The sequence below is a fragment of the Ostrinia nubilalis genome, chromosome 11 (assembly GCF_963855985.1).
Source record: "Ostrinia nubilalis chromosome 11, ilOstNubi1.1, whole genome shotgun sequence".
Taxonomy (NCBI): Eukaryota; Metazoa; Arthropoda; class Insecta; order Lepidoptera; family Crambidae; genus Ostrinia; species Ostrinia nubilalis.
The window spans coordinates 1,156,539-1,182,256 of record NC_087098.1 but is presented as its reverse complement, the minus strand read 5'-3'; the positions used below and the strand labels follow the sequence as shown (position 1 = coordinate 1,182,256).

Sequence of the window (25,718 nt, the reverse complement as noted above, 5' to 3'; positions counted from 1 at the left end):
GCCCGTGTCTCACCCCCACAACAACCCTCATATTAAACCTCTCAACCCACCTTTTCAGAAAACCAGTGATAACAAACGAAGAACACACGTCACGCGGCCGGATTTCGTAAGTTTTTACAACCTTTTTTTTATCGGTGTCTAATAAGTTGCGAATAGGGGCGTTTTGATGCTGTCGATGTCTTTTTTTCTTTGTCCCTTTTTTGTGGGAAGATTACATGTTAATGTCTTTTTTCAGTCAAAAAATCGACTGTTACTTTCATTTTGATCGAAAAACTGCTGTTAAGTATTCCTGTATTAAGTTATTTTAGAACGGGTCATTTTGAAATTGTTAGACACATCGCATAATATTTCTTTACTCTTTCTTTTCATGATATCGTTAAATAAAAAGATTTTCTCACTTTTCTGTGCGTCTGAAACGGTATTCGCCGCGTTCCACGTCACTGCAGCTAGACCTACGCCAACATAGACGTCGGCGACAACGCCGGCATTCACTTTTCTAACCTAGCTACATTAATTTTACATTTTTTGAATCACTTTTTCATTCAAAAAAACATTTTTTAACGTCACAGTATCCACGCGGTGCATCAAAAGGCTCTACATTTATCCAATTGTATACTTATTAGACATCTTTTTATTTTGTTATTTCATAAAATGTGTTTTATTTTTTGTTTTAATATAACATTTCCAAATATTCCTGTATGTTCAATACAAAATTCGTATTTTCAGACGTTATAGGTAAAGTTATTTGATTTTGAAATTGTCATTGTAATACATAATATTTTTTCTAACGTGCAACATTTTAAAACCATCAAACCATTATTTGGCAGCCTCCTCTAAAATTTTCAAATTCCACACCATTCTCATACATACCCGGCCATGTGCTACAAGATGCTAGGCCACGTCACCAAAACGTAACCTAGGCCAACATAGAGTGGCGTATCGGCGCAGGCGCAGGTCAATACTCTCGGTCGGACGCGGTGCTTTCACGGGAATAGCATCGTTCTCGTTCAGACTTGCCCGACGAATTCTAATTAATACCTATCCGAGTACGTTCTGCTACTGATTTCGTGATTTTTTATTCAATTCTAGAGTCGCTGTAGTGTGAAGGTGCCTTTACTTTTACTTTTTGAGATGCATTATATTTGCTTTAAAGCATTTTTGAGAAGAATAGAAGAGATCAGTGTGCTCTACGCCTATTTTAAGCTCGTATATTTAAAAAATAATAATAATACACGTGAAAATTTTGACGATTTTTTCATCATTTAATTTTTTGTTTAAATTAATGAATTTCATGCCCCACAAAAGTTTTTAAAACTGATCGATGTAAAGAAAAGTTCGACAACCTCCAGCGTAAAGCGGGATCATGTTAAATGTGACTCAAATGACAATACAAACATGACTGGAGTTCATCAAACTGTAGATCAATCGAGAAATCACGACTCATGTCCTAAGGAACTGTTTAACATGGCTTAACATCTTACTACTCACTCTTACACCCACACGTGACCATTGTGTGACCAATGTCCATTTTATTATCACAAGGAATGATATTTAATTTTTATATTCTTAAAATAACTTGAAAAAATCGAACTGCCTAAGGTGGGAATCAAACCCACGACCTTTCGCTTGCCGGGCGACTGCCCTTCCATCTAAGCTACTTAGACACTGGATGAACTCGTCGAAATGTTCAAGAGGCGACTCGTAACGCCAGAACATTAATTTTAATAACATATGATATTTAATATTCTATCAAGTCTATAATATCAGTCAAAATTACCAGTGTTGAAGTATCTAATAATTTTACTAGATGACCTAGCAAACGTTGCTTGATTTCATAAGAATCGGTCAAGCCGTTTCGGGAGAGTTTTGTTACGAAGACAGTGACATGAGAATTTTACATAATAGATATAAGTTAGTTTCCGACTAAAATACTCGTAAAGGCTATTTTCAATATTAGTTATGAAATTGGACATAAGACATTAATATCAGTTTAGATACACGTGTAGGTATTTAAATTTCCACCCAGTTATAATTGAGTTAAACCTACAATACTGCATAACAAAGCAGCGTAAGGTTCTTTTTAAACCTACAGTACATACAGGAATAATAACACATAATAGAGTCAAATACCTAAATACATTTGAGTACTACATAACTGATTGTATGAGCTAGTAACAAGTAACAACTGCCAGACTATCTTGCTGAGTTGCACTTCAATTTGCAGCGAGATGCATTCTATACGATACGCGTACCTATCAGCACGGCTGCTAACTGAATCAGTTGCTATGCTAAAGGAATAATATACTTTATTAATTTTACATTAATGATTAAATGTAATATTTGACGTTCTGACTTGGTGATTCGCGTACTAGATAGCGATCGGTGTTGTGGCTTCGAATCCCGCGGGGGGCAAGTTAGAGAAATTAACCGAACTTTAAGTTTGTAGTGTCATGAAAATTATATCAGTGTTGTGTAACATTGCATGATTGCATGAAATACAGTTTTTAAGGTCTGCTGGGACAGATTATAATCTGTCATGAACCTCTAGCAAATCTGGAAGTCAAAGTAGAACGTAGTGTGTAGGTACAGCAATTGAAAGAAAGAGTAAATATCAAAATAACAGAGTTAAAGGTGCTGGTAGAGACCAGGGATGAGTGGCAACTTCTTCACTGGTAAAGCAAAGCTCAATAGATACATCAATGAAGAATTTTATATTCTGAAGACTTTATTTATTTATTTTTACTCGAAAACATTTCTATGTTCCGAAAAGTCGAATAAAATACCTACCTATGATATTGAATAACCGATTTTTTATGGTATTCATTCGATTGGCGATTGGTTGAACTATAAATGTGTTACTATGGGACATGGCGGGGCTCAGCGAAGCGCGGAAAATTTATGCATCCAACCTTACCATCATTCTCATGCTTTTTACAGTTATGGGGCACGTCAAGTCATATTTTATGCATAATTTACGATGGAAATTTATCTATTAATATTATTTATAATCGTGACTGGTCATGAAATATGGCAAGGGGTACACAGACCACCATTTATGATACCATTATTATTAGTTTCCGTTTTTTGTCTTTAGTTTTACTTGGCATTTACCTGATTATAAGTGACGAAGGGAAATGAGTTTAACAATAAATATACAAAGTTTTCGCTTTTTTTCAACTAAGTACTGATTACAAATTGCTTCAATAAACCACACTATTTAAGACAAGTTTCATTCTTATTAGAATTGACAAGCCCTTAGAGGTTCCAAAACTTAAAAGAGATAAAAGCTGTTCAATAAAGCAATATATCATATCAGTCACTTAAATAAACGCGAGTGTAGAGACAAAGACATAAAACTACCGATACCTATAAATCAATTCCTGAACGATTCCAATACAAGAAACAATCGGTAAAACGTTCGCAATCATAACCGCCTCTGTGGTCTAGTGGTAAGACCACCTGCTTCAGACGCAGACTGCAGAGGTCCCGGGTTCGATTCCCAGATTTTTCTGTTCGGTTTGGTTGGTGGTAGGGCTTGTTCTAAGTCCGCCTGGCTAGCTACCACCATCTTACCTAAGTCTGTCGCCATAACAACAATGTTAACAGCATTGTTGTGTTCCGGCAGTTAGATGTAAGAGATAGCCAGTTCCTCCGTGGTTGAGGATTCCGGGTGAAGCTCGCTTCCACCTTCGGCCTGATCGTCATTTACCATCAGGTGAGATACAGGCCAAGAGCTTCCTCGTTGTGGATAAAAAAAAATCCCTCCCTAAAGTAACATTTTGCCAATTTATAAACGTCAATTACGTGCAGACGAACAAAAAGCTCAGGGGCTGCGCCGGCGCACGGGTTACGGGGTTATAGGCCGAACTATCGAACCGTGCACCGCGCCCAGCAGACAGGTTTTTGTGAGATAGTGGCGCGCCGCGCGTCAGCTGTTTCGGATATCGATATCGAATTATTACAACCGGTTCGGATAACCCTAATTGAATTTATCTCAACTAATTACGTTTAAAGGTTCTTTATTAAGAGTGCGGTGGTCTTTAGATTTTTTTAGATTCGTTTTAAATATTTAAAGACTAATTAAACAGATCGTTCACCCGAGTCAGATAATTAGGCGTCTAAATCGAAACTAACCGAGTCAACTCTTTGAGCTTTATTAAATTTATAATTAATCACCAACTGGAGAGCGGAGAGTATTTAATAAGTAACGCATATTCGAGCGAATATTTTGTAATTTAAATAATACTTTGTAAATAATGAGTCCTACTTAAGATTTCGTGTGTAGAATGCAGATAGAGAAAACGGGAGTCAGAGCAATGGTTTATCTTTGCCACAAAGTAATTTCGTAAGAGTCATGCCCCCAGTTTCTGAATTTATATTTTAACTTGAGCGTGCTCATACTCTATCTATAAGCACAAACTTAGTATAAAAAGTTCATAGTTAAGAAGCAAATGAGCACAATCAAGCAAAAAATCTCAATTCAGAAACGTTAGGTAGTCCTATACTGAAATTCTAGTAAATTTCTGATGCCCGTTTTCACCAACAATACTTAATTTTTAAGTGACCCCTATTAAAACAAAATTCCTGTTGTGAATTACTATAGGGGTCACTTAAAAATATGGGATTGATGGTGAAAACGGGCATAAGTCAAACGCTTGTACGACATAAATGCATTTTACGGCATTGTTACTGATATCCCGGTAAAGAGGTTACAAATAAAACTTTCGATGCACGTGCCCTCACTAGGCGTGCAAGTGCGGCCGGTTTGACATTTCACTGCCAAGGTCTCACCACCCCGTCTGCTGCGGCGGGCATGCGTCGCGCTGCACCGCTGTTACTATCGACATCGATGTTTAAGCTTTAGGGCTCGACGTTTAAGCTTTAGGGCTCGACATTTAAGCTTTAGGGCTTGACGTATAAGAGCTAGTTGGCTGCGAGTGAAATCGATAGAAGTGCGACTAGAAACGTTAATTAAACCGCAAAAAATATTTAGGTACAACTTATTTTAATTTTTAAATACGTAATTTTTATCTACCGAAAGAGAAAACGATGACATTTTTGAATCACCACGTAACGTGTACAATGTACATGTTGTCATTGTGATTTCGGGATGCGAACCAGCGTTCCTCGTATCTCAAGTAGGCCAGTCCAACACCGTTTAACTATTGTCGCTTCAAATCGCGTGATATCTACTACATTTTTTTTCCATTATTTGATTAATATGTAGTTCCAAGATGAAAGCTGGCTATTTATATATCCACCTAAATCATCACGTGCCTACAAGTGGTCTGCCCTGACCTGCCCCAGAACCAAACGCACTACCTCTCAACCACCGCCAGACCACACTCATAGTCAAACAGGGAGCCCTTTGTTACAGTAGCACGTGGCGGAAGCTTCGCCAGCTGTGCTCCTCCGAATTAGTGAGGACTTAACCAAGATAGAAATGATTAAGTGGCCCATTTATTAAATTGATTGCCCGAGGTGGTACTAGATAGAACCCACCAATTGCTCTAACTAACCGGTAAGCTACTGTCAAATTTTGAAGCGATTTTTATGATGAGATGACCTCTCATCTCAGCTCTTGGCCTCCCAAGAGCTTCCTCGTTGTGGATAAACAAAAAAAAAATACATAGATGTAATTTTTCGCTTTAGTGACCTTTACCATTCGACAGAAATATTATTGTCTTAATTAACGTTAATTCTCTGTAGCTCAGTGCTTTATAGCGTAGTTGGTTCGTATCTTCGTTGAGGCAATCGAGCTTCAAGTCAAAAATCATATTCTATTACAGTTACTTAGCTTTATGATCATTTGGGTAGCGAGTTCCAATACGATTAAGAGTATAACCACAGAATAATAATAAGTACTACCACAGAATAATAATAAGTACTACGTACAGAAGTTTTTCTTCGCGAAGGTATTCAAAAAAATGTATGCTCAATGTCATCAACAATATGGTGTAATTTAGCTTGTCTTAAGAGTCGAGCACCGTTTTGTTGACATACGTCAGTGATCGGTACTGTCTTGATGCCATAGGGCTGACTGCTACAAGAAGCTACTGTGTCGCCATCTAGCGCACCACACTTGCATTCACTGCTCTTCGCGGCAACGCGCAGCTACATGCGGCCGCCAGTTATATAGTGTAAGAGCTAGCACCTAAATATTTTATAACACACATAACTGTGACAATTTATTTCACGTGGGCGAAGCCAAAAAGCTAGTAAGAAATAAAAATTCAATTCAGTAGGTATTTCAAACCAAATTTTATTACATAAACAAACATTATACTAATTTCATTATGGGCCCTTAGTATGTGAAAACTGCAATTGACGATATTTCGCACTGTTTTCAATATTATGTATTACAGAACGTATGTGTGATGGGATGATATTTTCGAAAACACGATTAGAAAAAAATTTTCTCGAAAAAAAACATTTACCTCTGGATTTTTTTATAAAAGTTTAATATGACCGTGTTTTACAATAAAATTCCTATAAAATCACAAAGGTATCATGTTTGCCTCTTTGATTTCCTGGCTGTTTTAGATTTCAAAAACCTAAATATATTAATTTATTAACTTTCTGATAAAAATGTGAATGGCTCTTACGATGTCCCCCCCTTAAATCAAAATGTCTTTAATTGGTCTATATGCCCGTCATCACTACGTAATAATTATAAAAAAAAGTCGCTTTCCTGTCTGTCTGTCCCTATGTATGCTTAGATCTTTAAAACTATGCAACAGATTTTGATACGGTATTTAGGGTTCCGTAGCCAAATGGCAAAAACGGAACCCTTCTAGATTCGTCATATAGTCTGTCTGAACATAGAACGTTTTTGTGCACTTTTTAAAATGAGTTAACCAAGTATATGGCTATTAGACTTGCACACGTCCGTCCGTTTTTTGTAGGATTAATATAATTAAGTAACATTTATTTTTTGCATTCGGCTCTTGGTCTAACCCAAACGAAACACGAACAACTAATGAACTAACAATGAACAAAGTTGATAAATTAGTATTACATATAAATAATGAATTTGTTTTACGAGCTGTCCCGGCGTACTTCGTACCGCAAATTAATATAAAGTTGTTTAAGTGATTTATAAAATCGCAATATTAATTTTTGAAAGTAGGGTCATTGTGCTGGTTTTCTATCTAACTTCGGTTTTCGTCCATTTCACTGAGCTGCCATAAACACATGCGTAAAATTTGAATACAAAGTATTGTATTCACAGAAGGCAGTAGCCATCCCGCGCTAGTTTTGTTGCAATCTATAATGCCTAAGCAACAGTTCTACCTAAATGAAAATGTAATTTAAAAAGTAGTCAGTTCCAAAAAATAAAGTAAATGCGCGGCCATACACCGGTCACCGGTACATTGCAGAAATCATCGCGCTAGAAAAAAAACGTGCTGACAGGAAAAGTTTTTGGCACGTATGTCTTTAATTGATAGCATTATAAACACAATTTTAAGTGTTTATTAAACTTCTTCATACAAAATTAAATCTTAGATGACTAAGGGTCATTTTTTTAAAGCATAGCTCAGGTCATATAGCAGGCAAATCAACTTGGAAAGGGATCAACAACGTATCGCCTTTTGTGGCATGGAGGTAATAGTGGAGAGGAAATATAGATCTATACAAAAATTCGACAAATTAATGACAAACAGCTGTTTATCTCTTTCTAACTTACCCCGTGATGTATAAAAAAAAGAAATAGATAATGTTTGGTCAGTACTCATTCTGGCAACATTTTCATGTGACGTCACTAACTACCTGACTTGTGCCGAGTAGGTACCTACATACAAGATTTAAGAAAACAACATATTTATAGGCAATCAGCTGACAACTACACGCACACACACACACAAATACCTGTCAGCTGATTGCCTATATTGCGGCCATGTTGTTTTCTTAAATCGTGTATGTATTTATAATGCGTGTAAATGTGTGCGTAATGTACCGAGTACGTTTATTTTAAAGTTACGCCAAGTCCATGAGACATTGATATACGTCAGTGTTTTGCGAGCTGTCATTGCCCTTCGCGCACTGTCATCGGCGAGGCAAGGCGTTTACGTCAACGTTACGGTGCGGATTGTGTGTGCGTTGCAGTATGGACTTTAGTTGACTGCCTTTATGAGCACTCGAACGACATAAAATAATATGATACATTTATGTAAGGGTATTTTAAGATCACAAAGTTGGCAACTCCGATAGTTGGACGAAAACCAGCGCAAAGACCCTATCCTGTTTGACACCTATAATAATTGACAATAGCTGGCTCGGCGAACTTCGGCAAACTAATGTGTGACGTGAAGTGCCAAATCGCGGAAAATGTCGGAAGAAATACATGAATTTGCATGAATTATCATGAATAACAATAACCACTTATTTACCTCTCAGTGTCTTCAGGCAACTTAATTGTGTGTTTTTATTATTATTTAGGTAGTTAAATACTGCACAGTATTTTTTTATTTTTTTCCATAATACAAGAGTAAGCGTGCGTGTGTCAATGCTCGCTCGTATCTCGTATGTGACGCCTTGTCGAATCGCCTCCTGTAGGTGGGCTATCGTGCGTGTTTTGTTTTCGATGTGAACTCGCGGAGATGAACAGGCCTGGTACTACGTACAGAAGTTTTTCTCCGCGAAGGTATTCAAAAAAATGTATGCTCAATGTCATCAACAATATGGTGTAATTTAGCTTGTCTTAAGAGTCGAGCACCGTTTTGTTGACATACGTCAGTGATCGGTACTGTCTTGATGCCATAGGGCTGACTGCTACAAGAAGCTACTGTGTCGCCATCTAGCGCACCACACTTGCATTCACTGCTCTTCGCGGCAACGCGCAGCTACATGCGGCCGCCAGTTATATAGTGTAAGAGCTAGCACCTAAATATTTTATAACACACATAACTGTGACAATTTATTTCACGTGGGTGAAGCCAAAAAGCTAGTAAGAAATAAAAATTCAATTCAGTAGGTATTTCAAACCAAATTTTATTACATAAACAAACATTATACTAATTTCATTTTGGGCCCTTAGTATGTGAAAACTGCAATTGACGATATTTCGCACTGTTTTCAATATTATGTATTACAGAACGTATGTGTGATGGGATGATATTTTCGAAAACACGATTAGAAAAAATTTTTCTCGAAAAAAAACATTTACCTCTGGATTTTTTTATAAAAGTTTAATATGACCGTGTTTTACAATAAAATTCCTATAAAATCACAAAGGTATCATGTTTGCCTCTTTGATTTCCTGGCTGTTTTAGATTTCAAAAACCTAAATAATATATTAATTTATTAACTTTCTGATAAAAATGTGAATGGCTCTTACGATGTCCCCCCCTTAAATCAAAATGTCTTTATTTGGTCTATATGCCCATCATCACTACGTAATAATTATAAAAAAAAAGTCGCTTTCCTGTCTGTCTGTCCCTATGTATGCTTAGATCTTTAAAACTATGCAACAGATTTTGATACGGTATTTAGGGTTCCGTAGCCAAATGGCAAAAACGGAACCCTTATAGATTCGTCATATAGTCTGTCTGAACATAGAACGTTTTTGTGCACTTTTTAAAATGAGTTAACCAAGTATATGGCTATTAGACTTGCACACGTCCGTCCGTTTTTTGTAGGATTAATATAATTAAGTAACATTTTTTTTTTGCATTCGGCTCTTGGTCTAACCCAAACGAAACACGAACAACTAATGAACTAACAATGAACAAAGTTGATAAATTAGTAAAATGTAAATAATGAATTTGTTTTACGAGCTGTCCCGGCGTACTTCGTACCGCAATTAATATAAAGTTGTTTAAGTGATTTATAAAATCGCAATATTAATTTTTGAAAGTAGGGTCATTGTGCTGGTTTTCTATCTAACTGCGGTTTTCGTCCATTTCACTGAGCTGCCATAAACACATGCGTAAAATTTGAATACAAAGTATTGTATTCACAGAAGGCAGTAGCCATCCCGCGCTAGTTTTGTTGCAATAATGCCTAAGCAACAGTTCTACCTAAATGAAAATGTAATTTAAAAAGTAGTGAGTTCCAAAAAATTACGTAAATGCGCGGCCATACACCGGTCACCGGTACATTGCAGAAATCATCGCGCTAGAAAAAAAACGTGCTGACAGGAAAAGTTTTTGGCACGTATGTCTAATTGATAGCATTATAAACACAATTTTAAGTATTTATTAAACTTCTTCATACAAAATTAAATCTTATATGACTAAGGGTCATTTTTTTAAAGCATAGCTCAGGTCATATAGCAGGCAAATCAACTCGGAAAGGGATCAACAACGTATCGCCTTTTGTGGCATGGAGGTAATAGTGGAGAGGAAATATACAGGGTGTTAGGTAAATGGGTATATGAGCCGACACTAGCCCATGTTAACATATGCATATAAATGGTATGGTGAAGTCAGAAATTTGATATCATAATTTTAATTTTTTAAATGTTCATACAAAATAAAATTTATAAAATCAGATTTGTTTGAAAATTAAAATAATTAAAATGATGATATCAATTTTCTGACTTCACCATACCATTTATATGCACATGTTAACATGGGCTAGCGTCGGCTCATATACCCATTTACCTAACACCCTGTAGATCTATACAAAAATTCGACAAATTAATGACAAACAGCTGTTTATCTCTTTCTAACTTACCCCTGGTGATGTATAAAAAAAAGAAATAGATAATGTTTGGTCAGTACTCATTCTGGCAACATTTTCATGTGACGTCACTAACTACCTGACTTGTGCCGAGTAGGTACCTACATACAAGATTTAAGAAAACAACATATTTATAGGCAATCAGCTGACAACTACACGCACACACACACACACACAAATACCTGTCAGCTGATTGCCTATATTGCGGCCATGTTGTTTTCTTAAATCGTGTATATGTTACGGTTAATGTGATAAATTGAAAATTATGAATAATAACCGGTTATTATGAATAATTACCGACAGTCGCGGTAAAAGTGATAAATTAATAACATTTAACAGTTATTATTTAATAATTCAAACTTATTACTAACAAATATCATAAAAGAGAACAACATCTTGTGTACGTGCTCTTGTGCAGCCAAAATTTTTGAACGTTTTGATATCATATATTAATATAATTTGGCATAATAAGTTTGGAATGTTTCTTGCATAATATTACTTTTCCATGATGCCCATTACATAATGTTTTGATTTAAAGTGAAAAATAGGTTAAGGTGCGGCGGGGGTGGCCCTTGGGCCACCCCTAAGCCGCCTATTTAGTTTTATACACACATAAATGATCTCATATTAATCACATTTACCAAATCATGCGGTAATTATTCATAATAACCGGCGATTATTCATAATTTTCACATTTATCACTTTGACCGTAACATATATATTTATAATGCGTGTAAATGTGTGCGTAATGTACCGAGTACGTTTATTTTAAAGTTACGCCAAGTCCATGAGACATTGATATACGTCAGTGTTTTGCGAGCTGTCATTGCCCTTCGCGCACTGTCATCGGCGAGGCAAGGCGTTTACGTTACGGTGCGGATTGTGTGTGCGTTGCAGTATGGACTTTAGTTGACTGCCTTTATGAGCACTCGAACGACATAAAATAATATGATACATTTATGTAAGGGTATTTTAAGATCACAAAGTTGGCAACTCCGATAGTTGGACGAAAACCAGCGCAAAGACCCTATCCTGTTTGACACCTATAATAATTGACAATAGCTGGCTCGGCGAACTTCGGCAAACTAATGTGTGACGTGAAGTGCCAAATCGCGGAAAATGTCGGAAGAAATACATGAATTTGCATGAATTATCATGAATAACAATAACCACTTATTTACCTCTCAGTGTCTTCAGGCAACTTAAAAAAAGTACATTGTGTGTTTTTATTATTATTTAGGCAGTAAAATACTGCACAGTATTTTTTTATTTTTTTCCATAATACAAGAGTACGCGTGCGTGTGTCAATGCTCGCTCGTATCTCGTATGTGAGGCCTTGTCGAATCGCCTCCTGTAGGTGGGCTATCGTGCGTGTTTTGTTTTCGATGTGAACTCGCGGAGATGAACAGGCCTGGTATAACTTACACTTATTAAAAAGCTTAACCCTAACCCTTTATAAGAACGTTACACTCTAAAAAGTGTGTGGTCACTCTGACATCGCCGTGACGCCTGATGATCAGTTATAAAAAACCGGTCGGCCATAACTGGACTACAAAACACAAATAAATGATGCGCAAGCGACGACTGTTCGACCGATGCAACGTTTCGTCTCACTTTAGGTTCTAGAGATATTTACGTCATTATAATAAACAAAATTTTATCTATATGGTTCGAGAGGTATGTGCCTACAAGTACTATTTTTTAAAGCATTTTTCGCCAATTTTTTTTGTTATGAAATCAATAATATTAATTTATTTGATTTCTAAAATGAGTGTAAAGTCATCTAATTGAGGCATCACAAATGTACGAATGCCTCGTGAGTAGATTTCAGATGATTATTGATTTAGATAAAATAAGCAGATTATAGAAATTATATCGGTAATCTTCTCGGCCTAGTAAAATATTTAAACGAGTCAGAGAATACCAAAATCAAATAAAAATGAGTGATATCTGTAACTTTTATATTTATAAAATATCCTCTCAACTGCACATACACTTTTAAGTCTACATTAATGATGCAAAAACGGTCTAGTTGCATTGGCAATGGCGATGGAAAACCTATATTTCAACTCGCAAACTCGTCCATGCGAGTTCATTATACAAACTATCTGTTTATCCTATCCATATTATTTTGAAGCGTTTTCAAAAAGATGATCGCGAATTAAAAATTAATAAGGCATGAGATTATAATTGGCTCGGTGGGATAGCTGGTCTGTGCAGCATAGTTATAATGATCCTGAGAGTAATTCACACGGCAGGTGTTGAAGGGTTTAATTCGTAGAACCTAGAGCCCTCACACACGATATACTATTCGTGCGGCAAATGTTTTCTCGCTGACTTTTATATTTCTTTTTTATAAATAAATCTTTGGACAATTTCACACAGCGCCATCTAAAACCAAAGTAAGCAACTAATATGCTTGTGTTATATCATATTAGTTGCTTACTTATATAGTGCTACTTTAACGGATAATGCTACTTATATACCTCTACTAATATTTGTCTACTTTTCACGTATTTTAAGTATTTTAAATATTTTAAGTACTTTATTTGTAATCAATTGGAAGCAATGGTAGGGTTAATAATGTGACGTGCAAAAGTGCTTTTTAAAAGCCTATTTGCAAAAATAACTGAGTTTTATGAGTTTTTTAGTTTTTGATTTGTAAAAAGTGCATTTATGTCTATTTACTGTATCAATTGGATTAATAATTGTTTTACGTTCCGAAGAAACTCAATCAGATCAATAGTTTTTAATTTATTTAACGTCTCTTCGGTGCTTAGCTATTGTCACTTCACATTTTATTTTTCTTACTTTATTTAACAATCGTAACCACCGTCCATAAAAGTTATGTATGGTCTAAATGTTGTCATTAATTGATATATTAATAGAGACGGAAATCATTGTCCTTACATAAGAACATTCTCTTGAACTAAGTACTCGTAGTCGTGTGCGAGGTCCCTAATTATAGGTAATTGTCGATCAGAGGAATCCCACAATAATGTTCACAGAAGGATGCGCAGGCGTCCAGCGTTATTGCAAGTGTAAGATACTATAAACGATGGGTAATTACCACCCCATGTGGTTTACTAGCAACCGATTCGACTGTACTCAGAAGTAGACAATGTTGCAGACTTGTTTGTGGAGCATTTCGAAAATGACATTAAAATAAGTAGGCGCACGCATCTACTATTAATACTTTTTTGTAAAATAACAATGATTGTGATCATTCGGCATGGGCAACTTTGTATGTTACTTTTTAGAGGAATTATGTGTGCTACTTGAACTTGAATAACGTGCAAGCATTGTTGAAAATATAACGAACGAACTGCCTATTTAGATTTGTAAAGTACGATTCAGGATAAAAGTCCATTTTCGTTCTGGGTCGCCGGTTCGACTCCCAGCTCTGTTTGTAGAGCTAATTAACGTGTTCCTGCTAATTTATTTTAGAATTTTGGGAAGGTACTTCATTAGCAACTACCGTTTACCGAAGCGCCTGTCCTTAGGATTTATTACTGCTCTATTTCCATTACTCTATTGAGTAAATATTTAGAGAGTAGGTATATGAATACAGCCTACCAATTATCTCTACTAAAAATCTCTACTTGTCCTACCAATTAGAATCCTGTAGCGCTACTTTTTCCGTGTTTTAATGCTTGAAAACGATATTCGTATAAGATCAATTTCGTGAATTCACGTTACGACTTAAATACGTCCCCAAACAAATGCCATGGCAAAACGATCACGAAGTCGGATCTATCACGACTGTTACTTTGTCTATAGTCCTAGAATAATGTTACTCATAGATAGACCCGAAAATACGAAAACCTCGTTCGAAAAAAGTCCCACTGGTTGGAGCCCTGAAGTCTGAAGCAACAAAATTATTCAACCTTTTTGATTGCCGATGGAATTTTTCTCTATCTACCAGGTTGCTAGGTGGCCTGGACTACAGCTAGCGCATAATTGGCGCCAGATTAGCATAGGGGGAAGGGGGGAGTGGTTCCCACGATTGTTCCCTCTTCCCACAGTCGGGCGTATTTAATGTTCCCGTTTATCGCCACTGCCATCTATGGGGCATCTCGCAAATGAATATAATTTTCTGTTGTCATAACTTTTCGCACTGGAGTAATGGAAATCTGGTAAATTGTTTTTTGTGACTAAAGTCGGTCTTAATGAGAGGCAATTTAAGCAAAATGTTTTCTGATAATTCCTATAGCTTTCAATAGGTACCTAAGATACTTAATGGAAAAAAATCATACAGAAGAATTCAGAACCTTCTCCTTTGTTAAAAATCATAATTAATACTCTGGCATCACTGATATTTTGGTTAGTAACATGAATGATACACCTGCCCCTGTAGACAAGTTGCACTTTTTGATCGAATCGAAAATTTTAACCATTTTAACCATTTTTCGACTGGTTTGCGATAATGTGCCAGTTGAAATGGGCAAAGCAGCGGATAATGTGCACTTTGTCTACTAGACCTACTGCTCAACCCTGATACTCTACACATAGGGATCACGTTGTATTGTCAATACCATCGTGTACGGAACCCTCGGCTGCTGTGACCAACATTTTTAATGGCAAAAAAATACGCACAGACAAAAAGGTGCCATGAGTGATGAGCTGCAGAATGTCATCCGAGCATCAGATGATCGCGCACTTTTTGCCGCGGTAATGTAAGCATTATATCGTTTTTGCCGCAGACACAAAACGCGCAACAGGAATTTATGGACGATCCAGACAAGTTATTTCATTGACTTTTAAAAACGAGTAGCGATCGACGCCAAAACGAAAATGTCTTAACGAGAACTCTTACGTGCGACAAACCGACAAAAACTTGAGGCATACCAGCGATATTTGTTCCAAGAATTCCTGTGCACTTGTCAAAAAGCAAATAGTCTATACAAAGAGATCGGAAAGTAAAAAATAGAGGAAGAAAACAAAAGGTCGGGCTGGGAGAGGAATACGAATGAGATGATACTCTGTGCGAGCCGCGGCATGAAATAAATCATTATGTATTCGAAACACGGCGGTTTACCGATAATAATAGACAGAAATCGAGACAGGGTTGACAGACGTTACATCACACGCCCCTGCCACCACGCCACAGGTGCGTTCTAAGAACTCGGCGTACATGGGCGCTTTACCTACCTCGGCGCGGTAATGAGATATTAAAATACCACAGGCTCGTCATTAATGCAGGTTAACATCGGCACTCAATTAAATAATTCGAGAAAAAACGAATAAGAGCTTACGTGAGAGCTTTAGAAAAAGCTGACACCCCTAGCGATCCAGTTGAGCAAACGACGCGCATCGCTGCGCCCGCGCCGCCCCCCCATTGGCCGATGCAGCGGCGCGGCGGCGTGCGAGCGGGACGGAGATACGCGCCGCTGCGGGTGCGAGCGAGAGGGCGCGCAGTCGGCGGATGCGAGGGCTTCCGATCGTTGACTCCTTTCAAGGCCACATTCAAGTCACTTTTTGTTGTGTGTCATCGTAACTCCTGTAATACTGAACTGAAATGACCTTCAGCGCTTTCATTTGAGGTCGATTATTGAGCAGGGATGTGTATCGCGCGTGTCCAGTGCGCGGCCACCGCGACGTCCGTTCTCAATATTCGAGCGAGCTTTAAGCTCTGACTTATAATTCGCTCTATGAAAACTGCACGCTTTAAGTGCAGCAATAATAATAGCATTTTATGAAGCTTTTAAATTTCAATTCAATTATTTTTTGATGCGAGTAACTAAATCCTTATTAGTTCCCGAATTGTTTGCCTTAAAAAACCTGAAATAGAACAACTAACTGATCATGACCAAGACTATGACATAGAGCAAACACCAAAACCTACGATATTTTATCTACATTCTACATTTTGAATTCAGATTTTGCTGATTTTGTTGAGTTATTATTGTTAGAAAATTTTCTATTTTTTCCAAGCATTCCTGTATACACCAGACACCTTATTGTTACTTAAAAATAGTTCCTCATTTTCTCTTTTATAGCAGCCACATTTATTGTTTTCTATCAAACCCAACCACAAATTTGGTCATCGGGAGCTAGTCGTAGTCACACAACGGTAACCATTACCGGCCTATTACGGACCTACCTCAACGGTTTTTGTTAACGCCTACGCAAACAAATGAAGATAAGGTACACGTCGTCGAATTCGGGATCATTGACCCTTTATCTGATTACAGTACTATTAAAACGCTATTATTATTAGTAGTCGCATTGTTCATACATTGTGACTTAGGGCCCATTTCAGGGCTTCCTGGTAAACTGTACAGAAGGGAAATATCCCCGCCATTATAGTGTCGGATAACTGACAGCTAAATGGGAAAACGTATGGCTTTTATTTGTTGCTTATTCGTACCAGTGGGTCTAGACAAAGTGCAAATTATAATAGCAAACCAGTCGAAAAGTGGTCGAAAAGCCCCTTTTTTGTATGGACTTTTGACGGATTCGATTCGATCAAAAAGTGCGTTTTGTCTAGGGGGGCAGATCATTGATACAAATGTCAGCTATTAGATACAGCTATTTATTCACTTCTTCCCCCTTTTAAATTGAAACGACTGACCCAAGAAAGTGATTCGCTTCCTATAGATAAGACCGTCAAAATTTTGCCGTTCCAATTTTTTATATTACTATTCTATTCTTACGCAGAGCTTTTTAGTTGCTACGAAAATGGTATTTCGCTACTCGTCGTAGCTACGAGATCCGTAGTAAAGATTATTAGACCCACATTTTTGAGTTTATCTACTTCGCAAATACAGGATTTCGGTTCAAAGTCAAGTCAAAATTCCTTAATTTGCATAGACTATTAAAAAAAGTGCTTACAAATCGTCAAATTAATATAAAAATAGTTGTATATTTATTACTTTTTGGTCGTAGCTAAGTCGCATCTGAGCGGCTGAAAATACATTGTTACCATTTTAATAAATTAAATTATACCTACTTATTTAAAAATCTGGTTCTCCGGTGTTTTATATTCTGGTAGAGACATTTATTTTCATTTATTACCTAATTTATACACGTACATACTTATTTAGCGATCGTATAGGTAGGTACTCGTACTTTATTATATACTTTTCATTGATAATTAAGTTAATCATTTAATTACTAGATCTAATTAAAAGCTACAAAAGAGCGTTAAACAGACACGCCGACCTTTATCTAATCAAAATGTACTAATTAGCAGCGTCATTATAACATTTGATGCTAGGACAACCATAGCTTAATTAATCTGTAATTTGTACTCGTGCTATATCAATGTTACAAGCTGTAAATTAAAAGTAAAGTAGTTAAGTATAGCGTAAAATAATAATTGAGTCATCTATCACTGTACAACTGTACAATAAGATCTGTTATAATCTTTAGAGTTTTATAAACACATACATTTCAAAATTCACAACAATTTTGTACGCAAAACTCAATTTTATGAATTGTCTGACAATATGAGTATTGTATTTTTTTAATGCTAAGATTTGGGATTTATAACTTATGCAATCTGCAGTTAGTGAAACTTTCTCTAAGGCTGGGTTGCACCATGTTAGTTTAACTTTGACAAACGTCAAAAATCTGTCAAATCCCATACAAAACACCGGTTATCGTTGAAGTTACGGTCAAAGTTAGGTGGTGCAACACAGCCTAAGCCTGCTACAAAATTACTTTCCCCAATGAATTTATATCTTTATTACAAGGTTGAAAACGAATAAAAAAATACTTCAATTTTTAATTCAGTTGGAATGTCACTTTCTAAGATTATTATTGGTCAAAATGATGTTTCGGCAACTCTTGTCTGCGATTTCAGTAAGTTAATGAGTGAAATCAGATACTGGAATTTAGAATTAAGACGATTAAAATCTTTTAAAATCTTCTTACTCTATACAAGACACGTGTTGCGCCAGAGAATGGACAATCACAGAATTCCTTGAATCATTACATCAGTAGGTATTTTGTTATTATTACTTTAATAAGACAATAGTGTCATAGATATTGTTTGATCAGCTGAATCACTAGTTCAAAGGGCAGTGAGTGCAGTGACGCAATGCAACGTATATTTTATAAAAATGCTAATATTTTGATTTAGACACGTTTTATAGAGGAATGGGAATACATCGACGTTGTATAATGTTTTAATTTAAAAGACAGAGTAACCAATTGAATTTTATTCGTTTCAACTAAATAATATTTCTTTTTTTGCCTGATTGGCGTAGAAGGGACTGATACCTACAAAATTTCGGTCAATTGATCTCACTACTGAGCTACGAAAACAGTGTTACCCCTATCAAGAAATTCTATATAGTCCAGTAGAATTAGCTTTTAAATCGGAAATAATTCCTACAAAAGATTTTATTGTTTTAATGGCTTCATTGGTTGCCCATTAAGACTCTCCTAGGTTTTCGACTTCGACGGAGTTGTGCTTAAGTGGTGGGGGCCCCCGAAAGAGGCATTTTTTCGGTTTTCCGGTTATACCGCGTAAAGGACTTACCCTATCAAAAAGTGGTCTTCATGACGGTTGAAGGGCACTTAATCCTGCATTGAATAAGACCAAATTCATATGTTTTGGACAAACCGTTCTCGAGCTAATGTTCGGCAAAGTAGAAAATATACGTATAATTAATGACCCTCTCCACGTCCAATGGTTTGTTACCCACAGGCTTCCAAGTCTTGAAAAGGGCCACCTCAACCAGTGTAACCCTATCAAGGCTTACGAGCTTGATGCGCCTATCCTTGTTCGTCCCAGCCGTTCCTTAACTGCGGTTGCTGCACCTCTTCCTGGCACTCACCTGAACGACTCTGTGTTACCTACTGTGGCTGCCCCTCTTCCTTGTATCCTCCTGCATGACTACGTTGCCTAGCCGTATGGCTGGTCTAAGGTTCGACGCCAAAAATCAACAACAACAAGTTCATATTAAAACGCTGAAGAGTTTTTTGTTTGTTTGTTTGAACGCGCTAATCTTAAGAATTACTAGTTTGATTGAAATCATTATTTTTGTGTTGAATAGCTCATACATTGAGGAAGGCTATAGGATATATACAATCACTCTACGACTAATAGAGGCGAAGCAGTAAAGAAAAATGTTGCAAGCACGGAAAATAGTATTTAAACTATTTTCACGCGTACAAAGTTGATTTTGTGGCGTCGAACCTTGGACCAGGCATATAGCTAAGCAATGCAATCGTACAGGAGGGTACAAGGAAGAGAGGCAGCCACATTAGGTAACACAGAGTCGTTCAGGAGAGTGTCAGGAAGAGGTGCAGCAACCGCAGTTAAGGAACGGCTGGGACGAACAAGGATAAGCGAATCAAACTCGTGAGCCTTGTTAGGGTTACACTGATTAAGGCGACCCTTTACAAGGCTTGGAAGCATGTGGGTAACAAGCCATTGGACGTGGAGAGGGTCATTAATTATACGTATATTTTCTACTTTGCCGAACTTTAGCGCGAGAACGGTTTGTCCAAAACATATGAATTTGGTCTTATTCAATGCAGGATTAAGTGCCCTTTAACCGTCATGAAGACCACTTTTCGATAGGGTAAGTCCTTTACGCGGTATAACCGGAAAACCGAAAAAACGCCGCTTTCGGGGCCCCCACCACTTAAGCACAACTCCGTCGAAGTCGAAAACTTAGGAGAGTCTTAATGGGCAACCAATGAAGCCATTAAAGTAAAAAAATCTTTTGTAGGAATTATTTCCGATTTAATCAATTTTTGTGTTTAATTCTACTGGCCTAATACTCAACATCAAATAAATCGCACCTTCCGCGACGCGAACTTTAAAGATTTTCTTCTGACATAATCATGGTGCCCCAACAATATTGGTGTTATTTGAAAGCCCAGTAAATAAACTTAAAGAAAAATACATTTAATTTTTTTATAAACAATTAACAAGTACCATAAATGTGACTTGAAAAAAGGCCTCACTTGGGGCTCACCTCTGGGATCAATTAGACCAATTTTTGTGATTATAATACCAAATAATGATCTTACGTGTCCTTTTTAACAGATGGATAGCGATTAATCCCAATTTAACAGTTTTATAGCCATAAAAGTTGGCTCAAGCGTAACTACCTATTTTTTGAAGAAGTGACTCTGGATCCTTCTAAAAACACATTTTTGGGATAAAAACCTTTCCTTTAATGAAATGAAGTTTAGAACTAGGCTTTTAAATGGAACCAATGTTGGTGGGAAGTGGGGATGCATACGTTTGAGAAGTGCTTGTTGCGGGAGGTGCGATTTATTTTATGCCGAGTGTAGTTAAGTTGTGAGCCAGTTATTTTTGTTGTTCACTTATATTTTATGTAGGCACCTGGGACATCTCACGGCATTATTCCAATTAGAATTTGAAGATTAGCTAAAACAATATCATTTTAAAGCTAATAAAGCTAAAAAGTTGTCATTAGGTAGGTTGTATAAAATAGGTATTTTTGCATTGATACCTATCCTTCGTACCAACAGCTCCGTCTACCCACACATGCGTCAAATTACATCGTTTAATCAATGCAGACTTCAAAACAACATTTAAGCTTAGGTATTTTACATATTATCATAGACTGGGAGGGAAATAATTTTAACCCCAAATGATTCACAAAAATTACAAAACTGAGTTTTTATCTTCACTAAAATAACCTGCACCAAAATTACGAAAAATATAATTGTATGTATTTATAGTTTTGGTATAAAGTACTAAATTGCAAGTCTATTGCCATCACACTTTACTAGTGACTTTTCAACGAATGCGCGAGAGTTGGCATCTTCCGATTTTACCTACCTTTTGTTTTTATCGTCAAATTGCTCGATAACGAAAATCTTGTCGAATTCAATCCGTTTTTTTTTACTGTACTGTGCACGCGAGTTGTCGAGCAAGTCTTACTTTCGTCTCGGAGAGTGAACCGCCTAAACCTTCGAATGAGTCATCCTTAATGAAAATTCAAACCTTCAACGCCCAGAGCGGTCTGCCCGATAAACGCATGCGTCCCAACTTTCTTTTATACTGCACTGCCTACGCCGGTGGCGCCGCCCACGCTCCACGAGCTTATGGGAACCCAATACTTACGTTACACGAGCGGGTATTATCGCAGTATTAAACACTGCAAATTATCTTGAGAATTTTTAACATAAACAACCAGTCACTATTTCCTGTAATACCAGTACGAAATGTTCGCAAGACAAGATCTGGTGACAATACCTGTTTTGGTGCCCATTCAACAGAAATGATAGTTAAACCGCGTAAACAAGATGATGAAATTCGCAAAAATACTGCAATAGCTCGTTTATTCAACTTTTATCAGATCCAACTTTCATCATGTAGCAGTCGTTAGAATTCTAAGACAATATGTAAGTTAATTTCATTCTAAAAGTAAAATAAACAGATCGTCAACATACAATACTAATACAAGTAGTTGCAGTTCCCACTCTGCAATTACAATTGTACGTTTGAACAAAACCTATAAGACTCCAATTAGCTTCAAAACTCGACAGACTCAATGCAAACCTTTTGTCCCTTCATAAAACCGAACAAATACTAATAAATTGTGAGCAGTATACAAAACAAATCAAAACCCGTGTTTCCAACAATTGCACAAAGAACTACCCTAATTGACAAGGCGCCTTGAAATTAAATTAGCAGAAATGAACTTGAAAATGTTCCTTCCCACAAAGATAGAGTAGCGGCCAGTCTAATCAACTTTACACTTTAATATTAAGGGGAGAAGAACCAGTTTTGAAATTAACGGCCGCGGCAAGATGGCGGCCAACTCAGGCGCAGCTTTTTCGTTCCTTTTTCAATTTCAAATAGCAAGCATTCCCTCAGTCGGGCTCGAAGGGTGGCGCGAAGAGCGCGCGAGTGACAAGGACAGGCCAGTGCTTAGTGTGGCTCAATTGTGAAATTGTGGCAGTTCCAGTTAATAATTCTAAAACTAACCAGTTACTAATAGAAGAATGTGCGTTAAGGAAGAAAATTTGAACGGAGAAAGAGAACTTAGAGTAACGGTTGCGGTTATTTTCAAAATGGCCGACAAGTATTTAAATGTAGAGCTTAAACTTTTCTTTAAATTTGCATTGTGTTAAGTGCAGTACCTAAATTAATTATTACTCGTATCGTATCTCTTCCTTCTTCTAAATCCACAGTAATCAGTTCATTACTATTTAAAGTTTCAGTTTTATTTAACTGTGAGAAGAAATACCTATTTTCTCATATTATTATTGAAAGTCTTCCGTTAGCCGGATATTTGTGCTATTATTACTATCGTATTGAAATTCGTTAAAGATCCCCTAGCCCGTATGGCAGCTTATCAGCCGGTCGTGGGGCGTAAGACAGAGGGTGTGAACTCAAACGTCCCGAACTTTGTTTGATATTATAGTTTCCAAGAATTCCGGTTTAAGCAGAGACAGAGAAACTTAAAAAGCTAATAATAGAAGAACTGGAGGAATTACTAAAATTTCGGCGTGTTTTTTAACTTTTTGTAAGTGAAGTTACATGACGTTAGTGTAGTAATAAAACTTTTTACAATGTTTGAATCATACAAGAAAATTGCCTAAAAGAAAAACGCATTTAAAGAAATATTTAGACCTCAGTTTATTTGATTCTTTAAACTTTACAAACTTTATTCCAAAAACTGACCCCGTGAATTTCGGTTACGAAGCTATCTCATCTAGGTACCTCTAAAACTGTTCTTGGTATAACAATACAGCTCAGAAATTATTAGTTAGCCATGGAATATTATTTTCAGAATCGGATCAGTGTTTCAATTATTACAGACCTTTTTATAAAGAGAATTGAGATTGCTTAGATGGTAAGTGAGAAGTGACAATGAGTCTTTATTGATATAACTTTTAATTCGTGTTTTTAACCACTTACTTATGTGTTTGAAACTCCCCAGTACAGTAATAGAACTATAATAGTTCGGTAAAGTGACCAATATAATTCCACTCTTATGCATAGTTAGATACCGCGTGATAAACGTAATATGTAATAGCTTTGCACCTTCCACCTTCGACATTCCACCAGCTAGCACTAAGCGTTTCGACAACTCTTTTATAATGCGAACAGCTAGGGACTGGAATTCGCTGCCTGCTGCTGTCTTTCCCGAACATTATAATCCGGGCATTTTCAAGGCGAGAGTGAATAGGCACTTATAGGGCAGATAATATGTACAATAATCCTAGACTGCATCTCACTTAACACCAGGTGCGATTGCGGCAAGTCAGGTACTTGTTATGCATAAAAAAAACCTACGTAACAGAGAGATGTCAATTATCGTTAAGTGTTTTAAAACCTTTTGATTAGTAAAGCTTAATTGGAAAGTTTAATGCGCAATGTCATAAAAGATTTTAGTTCAAAATCAATTTAAAAAACTTTCCCATACTATTTTGGACTACTTTGAAGATTTAGAAATATTTTTTATTGTATTCTTCTTCTAAAAAAGTTAAAATAAATTAATTGCTTCTGTTAGTTTAATCGTTTATTTTCGTCTCAGGTAGGTACCTAATTAACTAGCCGGTGTTTGAACTTGATACTAACTAAATACCTAAAAAGTTTATTGGAATTAGACCTAACAAAACTAGTAAACACATTTTGTTTTATGAAGTTCTGTATTACATTAATATAATTAAGACATCTCTTAACTTAAATCGAGTTATTACTACTTTTGATAAGCTAATTTTAGAGGATGTCAAAGTATAAAATCGACAGCTTTAGGAGGAAGTTAAATCCACTAACGACACAATACAAAGAATACGAAGGGTCTCTGTAGGTCATTGGTTAAAACACGTCACACGGCAAGCAAAAAGATCGTAAGTTCATTTCATCACTGTCAATTCTGCGAGTATCGAGTGAAAACACATATTAAAATGCTATTAAAACCAAAATATGTAGATCATTTGAATTTGTATTTCTTTTGGAATTCAGGCCCACCTACGACTACATCTCATGACCTCACTGATAGCACGCTAAGATAAACTCTAGACTAGTCACAACGTAATGATAAGCACAAATTAAATAATCCAATACTGCACGACGAGATAAATTAAATTCATTGTTTGCAAATAAGTATTTGATTTTTTTGAGACAAGACAGGATTAAAAAGTTTATAAAAAGAAAATTTCTGTTGTTTTATTTAGGTATTTTTCATTTCAGAAACGCCGAAAGTCATCGATAGGATACGCGACACAGAACTACCATTTTACAGATAAGGTACGTATGATCATTTCGTCTTATTCCTAATACTCAAAATATATTATCGCTATTTCGTAGAAGAAAGAAACTAAATATCACCTGACTGCTTATGAATTTCATAATAATTAGCCAACTATAATGAAAATAATGTAAAAAACTCATAATGACTTTTCAAAGAACTAAGCATATTTTGTTTAAAATTGTTATTTCGCGACTATTAATTAAGTACTTGAGACCCTGATACCACCACATTGTTGGGTAACTAAACTACCCCACAATGTAAACCACATTACCAAAAACTTGGGTAGCAAAGGCACGCAGCGCGGTTGCCGAAAATAAACTAAATGCGCACACACATAAATAATAAATTGATATCGTTTTATCGGTCTCATTAAACCGATGAATATTCATTAGATTGTCGACTGCACCCTCCGAAAATTAAGAAAATAAAAAAGTACAAACATCGCTGCTTCGCAGCATATTGTTTCTCTAGCCCGCTCGCAATCGACCAAAAGATTTGCCTTTCAAACTTCAGCACTTTTTCTCTAGTAGGACAGCCCATCAAGCCAATACTGTGTTGTCTTATGTCCCTATTGTTGTAATAAATGCTATTTCGTAACAATAATGCCCGAATAGTCCGATGTGCTGTCGACGGTACATACAAGTTTTATGCACTACGCGAAAGAAACTAAAATCTTACCTTTCTCGATTTCAGAAGTGTCGCCGCCGACTCGTAGTCTCGTACCGAAGAACCGAAAAGATGACGCCGCATCCGATGGCTCCAAAACCCGAAGTCTCCGTTCATGTGTACTACCCACTGAAAAGAAAGTTTTAGTATGCCAAAGTCTGGACAATCATC

General features: G+C 36.6%; 1 long non-coding RNA gene across 1 annotated transcript; it reads left to right on the top strand.

The window, feature by feature from the left end:
- LOC135076072 (uncharacterized) lies at positions 1–25,718 on the top strand. Its single transcript, XR_010258173.1, has 3 exons — positions 1–106; positions 24,821–24,877; positions 25,575–25,718. It is a non-coding gene; the product is annotated as an uncharacterized LOC135076072 (long non-coding RNA).